Genomic DNA, 14512 nt, shown 5'->3' on the forward strand with positions numbered 1-14512 from the left:
TTCCTGTCCAAAACGTAAAAACAGGTAACAAATCCAGACTGTAAAGAAATGGAAGCTATAACTATAAAACCCCAGGGCAGAAACAAGATACTCTCGCTGCGTCTGGCAGTCCTCATAACCTGGTCAGTGTCAGGAGGCGGTTCCAGGTTTCCTGTGGCAATGAAATTATATTGGGGCTATCATGGGGCACACGGCTGCCGCCACAAAGGGCGCACGCTCCAGCCCGGTCTTGTCCCTGGCCCAAGTCTGTCTCCTGTAAACTTGCTTTCCCAAAAGCTTCTCCCCTGCCGATTTCTAGCATTGCCGTTGCTTTAAGAAAATGTACTGGGAGACTGCTCTCAATCTGGCTGCTTTTGTCACCAACAGTGTTTTGTCTTTTCTTCCCAACCTCTGCATCTTGGGCGCTGATGAGCAGAAGGATCAGGTTTCAGGTGCACATGTGTTTCACTGTATCGAAATGTGCACAGCTTAATAGAGTAAACACGGATATATCTGAGGACCAGGAGACGGAGTTCCCTGATCAGCATCAAAGAGTGCTAAGCTGTAAACAGTCACTGGCTATTTTCTGAGAAAAAGGAGAACTTCTTTAAGACAAAGTCCTCCATTCTCATGAGCCCCTTACAACCAGAAACCATCATCTAGCATCACCAGGCCAAGAGAATAAATCATTCTCTGGTTTTTTGTTTCTTTGCTTTTGATAGGAAAGATGAGTTGAGCTGGCCTCTCACAAAATGTAAAATAAATAAAAAGACTTAGAAAATGTTTTGCTGATGTTTTAAGTTTCTCTTTGACTTCTGACAAAGTAAAATAAAGGACCTACCAGCACAGAAATAAAGGTCACCTACAATTCGGCATAAATGTAAAAATCCCCAGGGCCAGCCCCGTGGCCCAGTGGTTAAGTTCGCGTGCTCCGCATCGGTGGCCCGGGGTTTCGCTGGTTCAGATCCTGGGAGCGCACCTAGCACTGCTCATCAGGCCACGCTGAGGCGGTGTCCCACAGAGCTCAAGTAGACTATACAACCATGTACTGGGGGGTTTTGGGGAGAAGAAAAAAAAGATTGGCAACAGATGTTAGCTCAGGTGCCAATCTCTAAAAATAAAGTCTTCATAATATTAATAATAAAAACCACCCCACACATACAAGAAATGAGGGAAGGTAATACTCTTTGTAGATTTGAAATATATGAGAAATTAAGGCTGTTTTATTGAAGAAGTGATAGCTCGCATCAATCTTGCAGGCAATGATATATAATAAAGAATGGGAGGGAAAACTACTCAGTGTGATTTTCCATATTAAAATGTGTACATGGTACCATTCTAGAGAGGTACCCACAGTAGTGAGCATGCAAACATACTTCAAATATGGCAACAATAATCAACATAAGCACACACCCCTCTTTCCGATTTCTTTTGCACGTAGGTCCTGCTGATAATCCTGAAAATGGTACATTTTCCTTTCCAATGATGAGTGAAGACCAACTTCCTTCTGCCTTCTTTCTTACTTCTAACAAACGGAGAAATTCCTCTGTTCAGAGCACTGTGATGGCTTCCCGAGCCTCATCAGGCTTTGTTAGTTTTCGGAAACCAAAGCTTTTTATCTAAAGGCAGATTTAACGCAAAATTCCTTTCTTCACTGTACTTTGCATATATATAAAAACTCTGTATTTTCCAAAGGACATAATTTATTATCCATTTTCTTTTTAAATATTTTTGTCACAAACTTAAAGCACAGTAACCCAATTTGCATCCTTTAACTCAAAACGCTTATGTATTTACACATAAACTGATTGAAAAAAATTCTTTGCCCCAGGCAGTACAGGGATATGTTTTCAAGTCTCCATAAAACAGAATAAGGTACTCCCTGTAAACTTATCCAGGACGATAACTGAAAGTCTAATAAAATATACTCATTCATCTGCCTCAAATGAATTTTTGATATTTCCCCATCTTCTCTTTTTTAACCAAGAAATTCAGAGTAATGTATCTTACATCAAACATTCACTTCTGAAAATTTGTAAAACTTTCGCAAGATTGAAGGTAATGGTTTTCAAAAAATGGCCAAATGCCTACTGAGACTTTTAAGCATAGATGTTGAAGCACTAGTCCCAGGATTACGTTTTCTCAACAAATCAGAAATAATTTTAATATTTATGAAGCTAGAGGACTAATCTATTATATTATGAAAACCAAAGAAAGTTGTTTATGAATTTTATTTTCTTTCACGGTCTCCTCTATTTTAAATTTTTAAAAAAAGGAAACAAGTTTAGGAAAAATATTCAGTAAATATTAAAGTTTCAATTTTAAAAACACTTAAAAATTGAGAAGTACTCAAAAGCAATACATATGTTAAATAACTGTACTAAAAATAATTTTCATAGGGTTCTAAGCCTTAGAGAAACCTTATTGCTATTTATATGTTTTGAATTTTTATATATTTTTTCCATTTTTGTTAGTTGCCTTTACACATTGTTTTAGTCAAATCTTTATCTCTTATGTGATTTATTCTTTTAAACAGAAATGAAAGAGCTTCTTGGTTTTATGTTTTTGTTAGGATTGAAATGAAATTCTTTAAGATTAAGCACTTTCCTTGTGAAAAATGAAAAGTGGTAAGAAGGCAACAATTCTGGACAGCGTTAGGACTGAGTCAAAGTTTTGCAATTTCTAGGGAAAAAATAGGATACTAATACTCAGCAGCTGAATTTATCTTACACTGTATACCAATTAATAGTCATGTGCTGTCTTCATTATTCTAAGATTTAAGACAGGAAAAGAGTTCCAAGGGATTGATTTTGAAAACACACTGTCACATTCAGCCAGCAGGGGTCACAAAAGAATACGCAATGCCTGGTGCAGCTTGCTTGCTTTCCCAGGCGAGCTGCAGGATGGCAGAGCAAGTACCATGCTCCTGAGGATAACAGGAGAACCACATTTCCAAAACAGGAGACAATGAAGTTTGGACTCATGTTGCAAAGTCACCTAGATTACTGAAAAAAAGAAAAGAAAAAGAGATTTGAAGAAATACTTCTGAATTTGCTTTTTCTTCCCCCCAGGTCTTTAAAAAATGGTTTTAACTAGTTATAAAGGACCACATAATGTATGATTCCACTTATATGAAATGTCCTAAACAGTCAAATCCATAGAGACAGAAAGTAGCTGGCTGCCTGGGGCTGGAGGAGGGGGAGGGGGTGGAATGGAGGTTTGGGGGTCATGGCTGAGGGGAATAGGGGCTCTTTGGGGTAAAAAAATTCTAAAATTGTGGTGACACATTTATAACTGAATATATTAAAAACCATTGAATTTTACAGTTTAAAAGAATGAATTATATGGCCTAAAAATTATATCTCAATAAAACTGTTTGCTGTAGACATGGCACTCTGGAAATCTTAATGTGGAAAGCTCAAATTTATTTTCTAATGAGTCTTAACGGATTTTTGGACAGTTATAATATGCCTTAATGATTTAAATTTCTGTCAGTGATTTTATTTCAAACAAATATAGATTGATTTATATTATTTCAAGTGAGACCAAAATAATTTATCCAGAGCCCTGGGAGAGAACAAGTCAGCCAGGAGCAACTTCCCGGGGAGCGCACACAGCTCCAGGCTCTGGGCTCAGCCCCCCACCAGCTCACCTGGGGGTGGGGAGTGATTTCCAGGCCCCGGGCCCAGCCCCCAGCAGCTCACCTGGGGGTGGGCAGTGATTTCCAGGCCCTGGACCCAGCCCCCAACCAGCTCACCTGGGGGTGGGGAGTGATTTCCAGGCCCTGGGCCCAGGCCCCCACCAGCTCACCTGGGGGTGGGCAGTGATTTCCAGGCCCTGGGCCCAGCCCCCACCAGCTCACCTGGGGGTGGGCAGTGATTTCCAGGCCCTGGGCCCAGCCCCCACCAGCTCACCTTGGGGTGGGGAGTGATTTCCTTCACCTTTCTGGATTCCTTTTTCCTATCTGCAAAATGACTGGCTGAGCTGTACCCCTCAGGGGTTGTTTTAGCTCTCCAAATCATGTAGTATCTTCTCAGTCCATTTGCTTCTTTGTGACTTAGCAGAAACTTAGCAGCCTTTTTGTTCATTTCCAGCAACCTCTGTACAGCATCCACACAGGATCTGAGCGAGGATGGAGCTGGGATCTTGTTGTCAACACTTGCTGAGACTCCTTTGGAAGCAGATGTTTGAACCTTTTGCTAAATTACTTGGATTTGGACGTCTGAATAAAACATTACTTGTATTTTAAAGTTTTAATAAAGTTAGTTTTTTTATTAAAAGTATTTAATTAAAATTATAAGAATTTCCAAAATTGGAATTTTATGTGTAATAAATGATATGGCAGGCAGTCAGCTTCATATATGTATTTAATACACCTACAGTCTAACTGCCCCTTGACGTTTTAACTCGGTATTTTTAAATTTAGGAAAGTGGTGATATGTATTTTTCAGACATAGGAACATTTTCAGAGAAATGTGTTTTGAATCATAGAAAGAAAAATTCCAAATTGATTAACTTTATACTCCTTTCTTTATGAAGAAAGATCTTTTGCGGTTCACTCTTGAATTCTCTCATTTCACTGGATCTTTATACAGCCAGTAATTGTAACACATTGGCTTATTTGTTTTCCTTTCCTCTTTAGGACAAATACTTTAAAGACATCAAAACAAAGGGTCATCTGCTGTTCTCCGCAAGAAGCGCAGTCCCAGCGCCGTGTAGGCCTTACGGCTGGAGAGAAGATGGTAAAGCAGGTAAAGTTTGCCTCGACAGTTCTGACTTTGCTAGTTTTAACTCTGCTAGTTTTAACTCAGCTCCGCAAATTCCTTCCTTTCGTTATCTTCCTGTCTACCAGCAGCACCCAAACAGGCGAAGAGAAGGTTGAAAGGCCCGAACGCGTCCAAGGAGAAGAGCCGCGCCAGCGCCGCCAGCGCCGAGGAGGCAGCCTGCCTCCGCCACCCGCTCAGGGACCGGCCAGTGTGCTTTTCTTTATTCGCACAGTCTGACAGCAGTGGTCACGCCCGCCCCGTCTCTCTTGAGGCTTATTCCTTTGACGGTGAACGTTTCAACTCCTGGAAGGCGTAGAGCATCTCCCATTCACAGGGAGAATCTCAGACTCTTAGAACTGGCTGGGTGCTGTGAGGCTGCCTGGTCCGTCTCCCACCCGCTACATCAGACTCCTGCTCCGAGCAAACGGTCTCAGTTTTTTTTCAGGAACAAGCGGCCACTCCCTTGCTTTAGAGTAGTGAATGCTCTCGTGTTGCCATAGCTTGACCTCTCTCATAACGGAGGCTGCCCCTCCAGCTGTCCACAGCTGCCCATCCAGCGCTCAGCCCTTCTGAAGCGGCTCACCCTCTCAGAGCCGGGCTGTGTCGTCTTAGCCTGGAGGAGAAGGTCGCCACCGAGGAGTCTTGCTCCCCGTCCAGGTACAACACTGTCTCATCAGAGCAGTGGTCTCTATTTACTTCTATTACTTATATGATAGCTGAATACTTAGAAATAAGGCCAACCCTACCAGCATGTTAAATATATTTTCTTACTTTAGGATTATGAGCCCCAATGCGTTAGGCACCTGCTGCATTCAATTCCAACATACTTGTGTCAGGAACAATTGATTTAAGTTTCTTTCTCATAACCAGAAAGCACGTCCTGAGCGGTTCAAGGCTCTGTGATGCTTTATGGTTAGAAGCAAAGAACGGTGCTGAGATTTGCATTCTATCCTCTGATTGCTTATAATCTATACAGTGAGGAGACCTGGAATTATATGATGCGGCGATGGCAAAATAAAACGTTAAAGCTGTGGATGATTAGTTAGATATTTATGTAAAAATCATCTTAGTGATATAAAGCGGAGAAAAATGGAGATTGCATCCTTTCCTCTTCTTATTCTGCCTTGCAGGGTTTTTGGAGCGAAAGGAGCCCGAATCATAGAACAAACGAAACAAGGGGCGAATCCAGGCCGGCCAAGGGACCCTGCCTGCGCGCGTCCACGTGGGCGCCCGGGTGGCGGCGCTCCGCCTCCCTCGGGGCGCGGGGCGGGTTTGCTCGGCCCTGAAGTGGACGAGGACCCTCAACACGTGGGCGGAAACGTTGAAAAGTGATGTGGAAAACCCGAGCGCAGGCGTTAGTCTAAGCGCGTCGACGTTTCAGTGGATCCGTGTAGTTGTCAGTGTGGGCGTCTGGACGTCGGAGGCCCGTTTTCCACAGGGGTGGGTTTGCCTGTCCTGGTGGCACAGGCAGAACCGCGCTCGGAGAGAACGAAAGGAATGAATACGTTCACGTTAAAATCAGCATTAGGAAGCACTTTGAGCAGTAGAGGCGGTTTAATTATGTAAACAATTTTCACATAAATATTTATAGTAGCTTTTAAAGGTAACGCTGAAATAAGTCTATGAAATAGAAAGACACAAGTAAATTTTTTTCACAGACTATTACACAGTATGTTTATGTTACAAATTGTAAAACGATTATAACTTTTAACAATATCTAGTCATTCATAATGTTCCCCCATCGCTGCATTCAGCCAGTGTAGTATAATGTTATATTTACCAATTCTACATGCCACAATTTGCTATAATTTAACCCATTTTCAGAAATTTTATTTTCCACATCAATAGATACGTGCAATTTTCTCTGAGGAAAGACAACTGAATTTTTTTAGAGTTGCCAGATGTCCGGTTTTAAACCAGGCTGTCTGGTTATTTGAGCTTTTACACTGTAAACAAATCAAGGAAACTCTGCAAGTAGTTATGGCAAATATGTTCTAATTAGGTAACCTTCATCGTTACATGGCATAGCTGGATCAGCTCACTCCTCCAAGTTGAAGTTCTCAGGCGACTGGCCCCGGCGTCCAGAGTCAAGCCTTCTGGGCACCTGAGCCACCGCGGGTTGACGGGAGCTTAAACGTGCACAGCTTTCCCTGCCAGGAAACAGGCGCCTCCGCGAAAGAGAAATGTGTTCTCGTTCTAAAATGGGGATTCATTGGGGAAAGTTTTCATTTTTCTCATATATAGCAGTACTGTTTTGTGGGTAAAGAATAGCTTTATTAAAAAAAAAAAAAAAAAAAAAGACTGGTTGCCATACAACAAATCTTTCTTTTTTCCCAGAGTTTAAAGTGTTTTCTTTAATTTAAAAAATATTAACGCTCTTTTTAGTATTTTCTTGTAAAAGTAAAATGTCTGGTACTGCTTAGTTCAATTAAGTGTACACATACTCATTTACACAGCAGTTCTCCTGGGCTTACATACCAAAGACGTCCCACCTAGCTCCATGAGGCGTTACTGGAGGAGGCAGGGGGATGAGGCAGCCTGGATGTCGGTTGCTGGGAAGGAGACTGGGAAAGCGTGGTAGGGGCACCGCGTGGGGCAAATAGAGGCAATGCACTAGCTGCACGCAACCTGCACTATGGAGAATATTAAAAGCAAAGTGAGGAACAAAACGTGTAACAATATTGTTTCTATAAATTAAAAATATATTAACACAAACATACAAAGAATGATGCACATTAAACACGAGTGTGGCTGCCTGTAGGGGAAGGCAAATGGGAGTGACAAATGGGAATAGAAGGGAGAAACTCATAAATACACACATCTGTAAAATGAGAGACCAGCCTTGCGTGGATCAATTACATGCTATAGATGGAGGATACTCAACGCTCTAACTTTTGGTTGAAAAAATGCAAACAATACATACAAGTATAAGAGCATCAAGTTAAATGTGAGCATGTCTTGTGGAGCACCCTGCCTGGTTCCAATCTCTAGAGGCGGCCACTGTCAGCAGTTTCAAATAGTTTGTATATTGTTTCAGCCTCACTTTTGTGCATATGCAAAATCTAATTTTCTTTTGACAAAAATGGCATGATGCTATGCCTACTGTTCTGCACTTTGCTTTTTTCTTTCTCTCACACAGTTACACACACACAAACATAATTATATATAATTGTTGGACTCTCATAACTATAGACATAGATTGGTTTCCTTCTACTGTCCTCTGTCCCTTCCTTCTTTCTTTCCTGTTTGAATCCTGTGTATTGATAATGAGGAGCCATTTTGAACTATGAGACAGTTAGCCCAGCTGCACTTCTCACATTTCCTATCTTCATCTTCCAATTTTTGTTAGTAGCACAGTTATTTGTACGATGGCCAGGTTTTATATCACTGAACTTTGTTTCTGTAATTGTGATTAATAGCATCGTTCAGCCTTAGTCCTGTACCTTGGTTGACTCAATCATACTTCCAGTTGTTTCATAGCAATTTGCCCCTTGTCAGCTCTGGCTTTGCATGTTGAAATGTTGATATGGAAAAGGGTAAGTCAGCCTGAATTTTCTCTCTTGCCTGTGTCTTACTCCTGCCTAAATTGTCATAGATTCTTTCTTTCCCTTGAAGATAAGCAGCTTAACCAGAAAATGTCTCTGTTGATCAGCCTTTGAGTGTTTCTTCCACTTTATTTGTTTTGTTGTATCTTTTCCAGTATGTGTCTAATATTTATTGATATTTCCCACCACTTTTATTTCTTTTCTTTTTTTTTTCTGCTTTATGTCCCCAAATCCCCCCATAACACAGTTGTGTATCTTAGTTGCAGGTCCTTCTAGTTGTGGCATGTGGGATGCCGCCTCAACGTGGCCTGACAAGCGGTGCCGTGTCCGCGCCTAGGATTCGAACGGGCAAAACCCTGGGCCGCTGCAGTGCAGTGCGCGAACTTAACCACTCGGCCATGGGGCCGGCCCATATTTCTTAATTCCTTTCCATTTTGTGCACTTTTTCTTAAGGCTATCCGTGTCACTTACTCAGCAGTGTGCATTCCACATCTTGTCGACTGTAATGTGGTACTAATTTCTGTAATGATTTGGGAGCCACTAGCACAGGAATCTTGTTATTGGAATCTGGGAAAATTCATAGGAATTTATATGCCAGCAACTATAGAGAAAAATTCTATGAGCCATTATTAGAGACTGCTATGAAGATGACACGGGAATGGCAAACATCAGAGGCGTGAAAGCGCTCATCTAAGTGAGAGGTTGCAGGGCTGGTGTCAGCCCTTGGAGTGGCCCAAAGCCACCAGCTCCTCCATTTTTCTGACCAAAGGCTTCAGTGTCCTTGAGCGAGTGTGTGGCAGGTGAGGAGTTTTTGTGTGAGATTCATAATGCATAACCATCATTATTCCTAGCCTTTATGACTCATCACCGGTGAGAAGGGACTTTATGTCCTAGGCATTCCTGTTGGCTGTTTGCTAGGAAGGAGGAGCATGGCTTGGAGGACGAGAAGCTCCTAAGCCAGGTCTGTGCCGCAGCCATTTCTAGCTGAGAATTACTGAATCACCCTAGGTTCAACCCAGCTCTGAGTTTGTTCATTTTCATTGCAATACCTAATTACAACTAGCTATTGCTTACTTCCATGTAGGCATCAGTGGTGGCGCTTTGGGAGCGTGGTTGATTAAAGGAGTTCAGCCTGTGAGGATGCCAGGACAGATAAGACATGCCAGAATGATATAGAGCTGGACTCAGTCTCCTGAAGTCGGGTCCTCAACAGATCACAGGGGTGGCAGATACTATTTGTGTATCCAACGGCCAGTCCTCCTTCTTTCTTAACAGAAGCCAAATTTTATATAGATGGCAATATGCCTAGCACTAAGGGATACGTCATGATTGCTCTATCCACGCAGGCCTGTTTCTCTTTGCCAGTCAATGGTAGGCATTGACCCATTCCTGCCACTGCGATGTAAGGAGAGGTTGACTTGGAGAAAGATTTTCCTCCCTGATATAGAGCTGCATGAGGATAAGGCCATTGACCCCTTCTGTCTCTCTCTACTTTGAATGTTCCATGATAATATTGGCCCTGCCATCATACATGTGTCAAATTTTTCTTTGGTTAGCTTCCCTCATTGTTTCAAGATGGTTGCTAGCAACCACTGGGGCGAGATTTTCTGTTCATCTTAAGATTTTGTTCCTATTAAGCATATTAATTTCTCTCCCAGAAGCCCCCAAACAAACTTTTCCTTGCACTCATTGGCCCGAATGGAAATATAGGAGTGACATTACTGCCATTAGTTTATGCTTTCTGTGCTGGAAAGGAGACTGAAAAGTCAGCACACCGTCCACTCAGTACGAAACTGTCGAAGACTTTGGAAGGGGGCGGCCCGCGGAAGGAAAGGACCAGAGAGAGACATTTTCTTTTTCTCCTAATCAGAGAAAGGCTCTAGAGAGCAGGCGTTGAATTCTTTGATGATTTGTTTGCCTTCAGGAGAGTGCAAAGTCTCAGAAGGAAAGTTTTCTAGAAGAAACTTCGACAAAATCAGGCAGAATCAGTCTTCCCCACAGATTTTGGAGATTCAAAATTTTCTTTTTATGTTTGAAAGTCATACATTCTATGTCCTTTTCCTTTGGTGGTTACTCAGTCTTCTGTGTATATTTTTCTAGCAAAGAAAAGAATAGAAACACAAATTAGCTTTAGATTTTGCTAGAAAAATATACCTTGAAGACTGCAAGTTAAAAAGGTACTGTACTCACTGCCCTCAGCTACTGAGTGTCCCCCATCGTCACCTCCTTGAGGATCCTTGGTATCACCCATATCCTGCATCTGAAAGGATGACGCCTGTCACAGCTGGGGACACTTTCCAATACTAAGATAGTGTCCATTCTATTGGTCCCTGCTTGAGTCACACCAAGTTTAATCTTTTTCATTCCTACACATTGATACCTTTTTCTGTTGTTGCTAATGAAGATGTTAGTTCTTCTCAAATTTTTTATTGGTAGTAGAAATGTTACTCATTTTCATATATCAATCTCAGAGCCGGACACCTTGCTGATGTGCTCTTTCTCTCTCTTTTTGTCTTTGTAGTTAATGATATCATCTGCAAACATTAACAGTTTTGTTCCCTCCACTCCAGTTCACATATGATGCAAGAGGATGTATTATTGTTAACAAATATTTCTTTTTCCCACTCTGTGGAACGTGAGCGGCCTGATACTTACCATGTCCAAGCAGAGGCTGTGAATCTGCTTGCATTGTTGGGCTGAGCATCTCAAGCCCGCCCTCCTGACAGAACTACACGTCTGCACTAGTGACGCGTGCTTCAGCCCATGATCCGATGAGGAGGCACATGAAGCAGATATCTTGGATCTGACTTTCATCCTGGAGTCAACCTCAGATGAGCCCAGCTAACTGCAGCGACCTCCAGACCTGTGAAAGAAAATGAAGGGTTTGTAGCAAGCCGCCAACATTTGAAGTAGTTGGTTTGTACCATTATGGTGGTAAGAGCTGACCAATACATGTCATTGTTTCTTTTTCTCTACTTACTGCATCGGCTAGCTCTATAATGGTGAATGAAGTGGTGATGGTGGGGATCCTTGTCTTGCTTCAGTTTTTAAAGGAAATACTTCTAAAGTTTTATCATTAAACAAAATATTTGTTTTACATGTTTTGTGACATTTTGTAGTCTTTTTTAGTCTTAATTTGAAAAGATTTTTTAACAGGAAAAGGAGGTGAATTTTAGAAAATGTTTTTCTGCATTCGTTGATATGATCCTATGGTTTTCATAGACCTTATGAGTTGTATTAATACCTTTCCAATGTTAGGGCACCCTTGTGTCCCTGGGTTGTACCCAGCTTGGTCACATTGTACTTTCGTTTTTAAGAAACATATACATGGCCACATTTTATTTGCTTACATTTTACTCAGAAATATTGCATCCAGGCTTATGTATGACATTGACTCGTAATTTCCTTTCTAGTATTTTCTTGCCTGGTTTTGTTATCATCTTTAAAATAGCTTCGGATCAGTTAGGAAAGTTCCCTCTTCTATTCTATAAAATTAGCAATATCTGTTGTGTTATAAGAACTTGCCTGTAAACACATCTGGGCCTCATGTTTTCTTTGTGGGAAACATTGAATTACAGATCCATTTTATTTCATTGTTATAGACTCATCAATGTTTTAATTTCTTCCTAAGTCAGTTTTGTCATTTTTCCCCCCTAGGAAATGTACAGTGCTTCTCAAATAGATTGACATAAAGTTGTTAGGAGTGTTCTCTGGTTAACATTTAAAATTTCTGCTCTGTCCATAATTGTAAACACAGGGACCGAACACCTGCGAGGCCAGCCTGTGGCCCCAAACTCTCAGGGGAGGTTTTACCTATACCCCCAACACCGATGAGAGCGTCAGTGCTCCTGTGAGTGGCCTGGTTTCCTGCTCCTCCCTCTGCTGAGAGTGCAGCCCTTGTGGAATCAGGCTTTCTGGGTGATTTCTTAATGTGACTCCCAGCCTGCCACAGACCCCACTTTCCTCTCCTTGAAAGCGAAGTGTAGACCACAGCAACCATGGATTCCCCACCACCCTCAAGGTGGCTGATGACTTTGGCACTCCCCTATGACCTTCATTTCATGTTCCCATTTCATTTCTGGCCACAGGAAGTGTTTCTTACTCTCTTGACAGCTATTCATACATCAAAATGGTGCTTTTTATATTTCATCCAGTTTTTTTATAAGGAGGATTATGTAGTCTGCCACATAACCTGAAAAAAAAATTCTCTTTCTCCTACTGCATGAATGACAATCTGGATATGAAATTTTGTATTCACAGTTATTTCCCCCTGATACTTAGAGGATATTGTTCTGCAGTTTTCTGGCATCTTTTGATACTGCTAAGAGGTCTGCTGTCATTCTTAATGTTTCTTTGTATATTATCTGTCTTTTCTCTCTGATTGCTGTGATAATTTTCTCTTTACCTTGATGTTCTTCAGTTCTGCTGTATGTTCATCTGTGGATTTAAAGAAAATAGTCTCTGCAGTACTGAGTAGGATTTTTTAGGCATGGAATTCATTTCTTCCCTCATGTCTTGAGTGTTCTCATCCACTCTCTTGGAGTAAAGCTCCTCTGGCATTCTCTCTATTCTATCTTCATCGACCTCCTCCTAGGTGATTGACAGAATTTTTCCTTCTGTACATATCTCTTAATATTTAATTTGTATTCTTCATCTCATTACATTTATATGGTACATTCTGGAATTTCCTCTATTCCATCTTCTAATTCACTAATCCTTCAGCTAAGTATGGGCTACTATTTATCTGCAGAGTTTCTTTCTGATTCTCTTTTATATCTACTCATTTTTTCTTAACCTTTTGATTTATTTTCTAAGTGGTATTCCATCATGAATTTCTTTAACATTTATATTTAATTAAAAATATGGAGGGGCTAGCCCTGTGGCCGAGTGGTTGAGTTCACGTGCTCCACTTCGGTGGCCCAGGGTTTCGCTGGTTTGGATCCTGGGTGCGGACATGGCACTACTCATCAAGCCACACTGAGGTGGCATCCCACATGCCACAACTAGAAGGATCCACAACTAAAAATATACAACTATGTACTGAGGGGCTTTGGGGAGAAAAAGGAAAAATAAAATCTTTAAAAAACAAATACAGAAATGTACAAACAAGAGACAAAAAGTCATTTCCGGGAAAGTGAGGCCGTGCTTTGTGAGCTGCAGCATGGAGGTGACTAGTGGAATTAATGAGCTGGATTTGGAAAGCTGGTGTCAGTGGCACATGCTCTTTCTCTCCCAGCAGATCTTATGGAATGATCCTGACACCGAGATGGCTTGGGCCATGAGAGCAATGCAGCATGCAGAAGTCTACTACTGATTTCATCAGTTGACCCACAGTTCTGAAACTCACCAAAGTGGATGAACAAGTCTATTCCGACTTCTGGGAAAATTCTGAGAAACTCAGGATAGATGTTTTTGACTTAGAAGAGCTCAACTCAGAATTGGCAAAAGAGAAGTGGAGGCCATTCCCCCAGCAGTTTGATGGGATTGCAGAAGACTTCGACTATAGTATTTTGCTGCAACTGTACTGTTTTCAGGCCTACATTGGAGGAAAACACCATTTTGCCTGCAGGATACAATTTTTTGCCATTGAAATTGCTCAAAATTGAGAAGGCTATAGCAAAGCAGTTTACACTAGTGTTCAGGACAGAGAAGGAGAGAAAGGAGCCAAAACAGAAGAAAGAATGGAGCTGACTGTGGAGGAGAAGAGAAAGGAGCCAACAGAGAAAGGGAAGAAGAGAAATCAACAAAGGGGCAGAAAAAGAGAAAGAAACTGACAAAGAAATCAACAAATGTGGTGAAACAGCTGTGTAAGGTAGATAAGGACCAGCACTCTAGAAACTGTGACTCAGCTGAGCCTACAAGTACCAGGATGCTATTTGCACAGATCCCTTTGGCTAAACGTACGTCTCTGTGCAACTGAAGGGCACGTGGAAGGACATCTTTCTAGCCTAATCTGGAGCTGTTCTGACCATTCTTTCGTATGAACTGTCTTAAAGACTATTGGTGGGATCTCAGTTGTTTCTTTCTTGGTATATTGTTTCTTGATTCTCACCACTGGTCAAGTAAGAAATTTTGTAAATAAATTTCTTTTGGTTCTTAAAAAAAGTATGAACAAGGTGACATCAGCATCATGGCAGAGTGAACTTGCCCAGGACTCTCTCCCCTCCAACATACAATGAAAAGGGGCATCCACACTCAAACAGAGGACATCCTAACAACACA

At 41.6% G+C, this 14512-nt stretch overlaps 1 pseudogene; it reads left to right on the forward strand.

Moving 5' to 3' along the window:
* Positions 1–2840: 2840 nt before the first annotated feature.
* On the forward strand, positions 2841–14101 carry LOC100055707 (protein PBDC1-like; annotated as a pseudogene).
* The last annotated feature ends 411 nt before the right edge of the window (positions 14102–14512 follow it).

Source organism: Equus caballus, chromosome 20 (assembly GCF_041296265.1).
Source record: "Equus caballus isolate H_3958 breed thoroughbred chromosome 20, TB-T2T, whole genome shotgun sequence".
NCBI classification, from domain to species: Eukaryota; Metazoa; Chordata; class Mammalia; order Perissodactyla; family Equidae; genus Equus; species Equus caballus.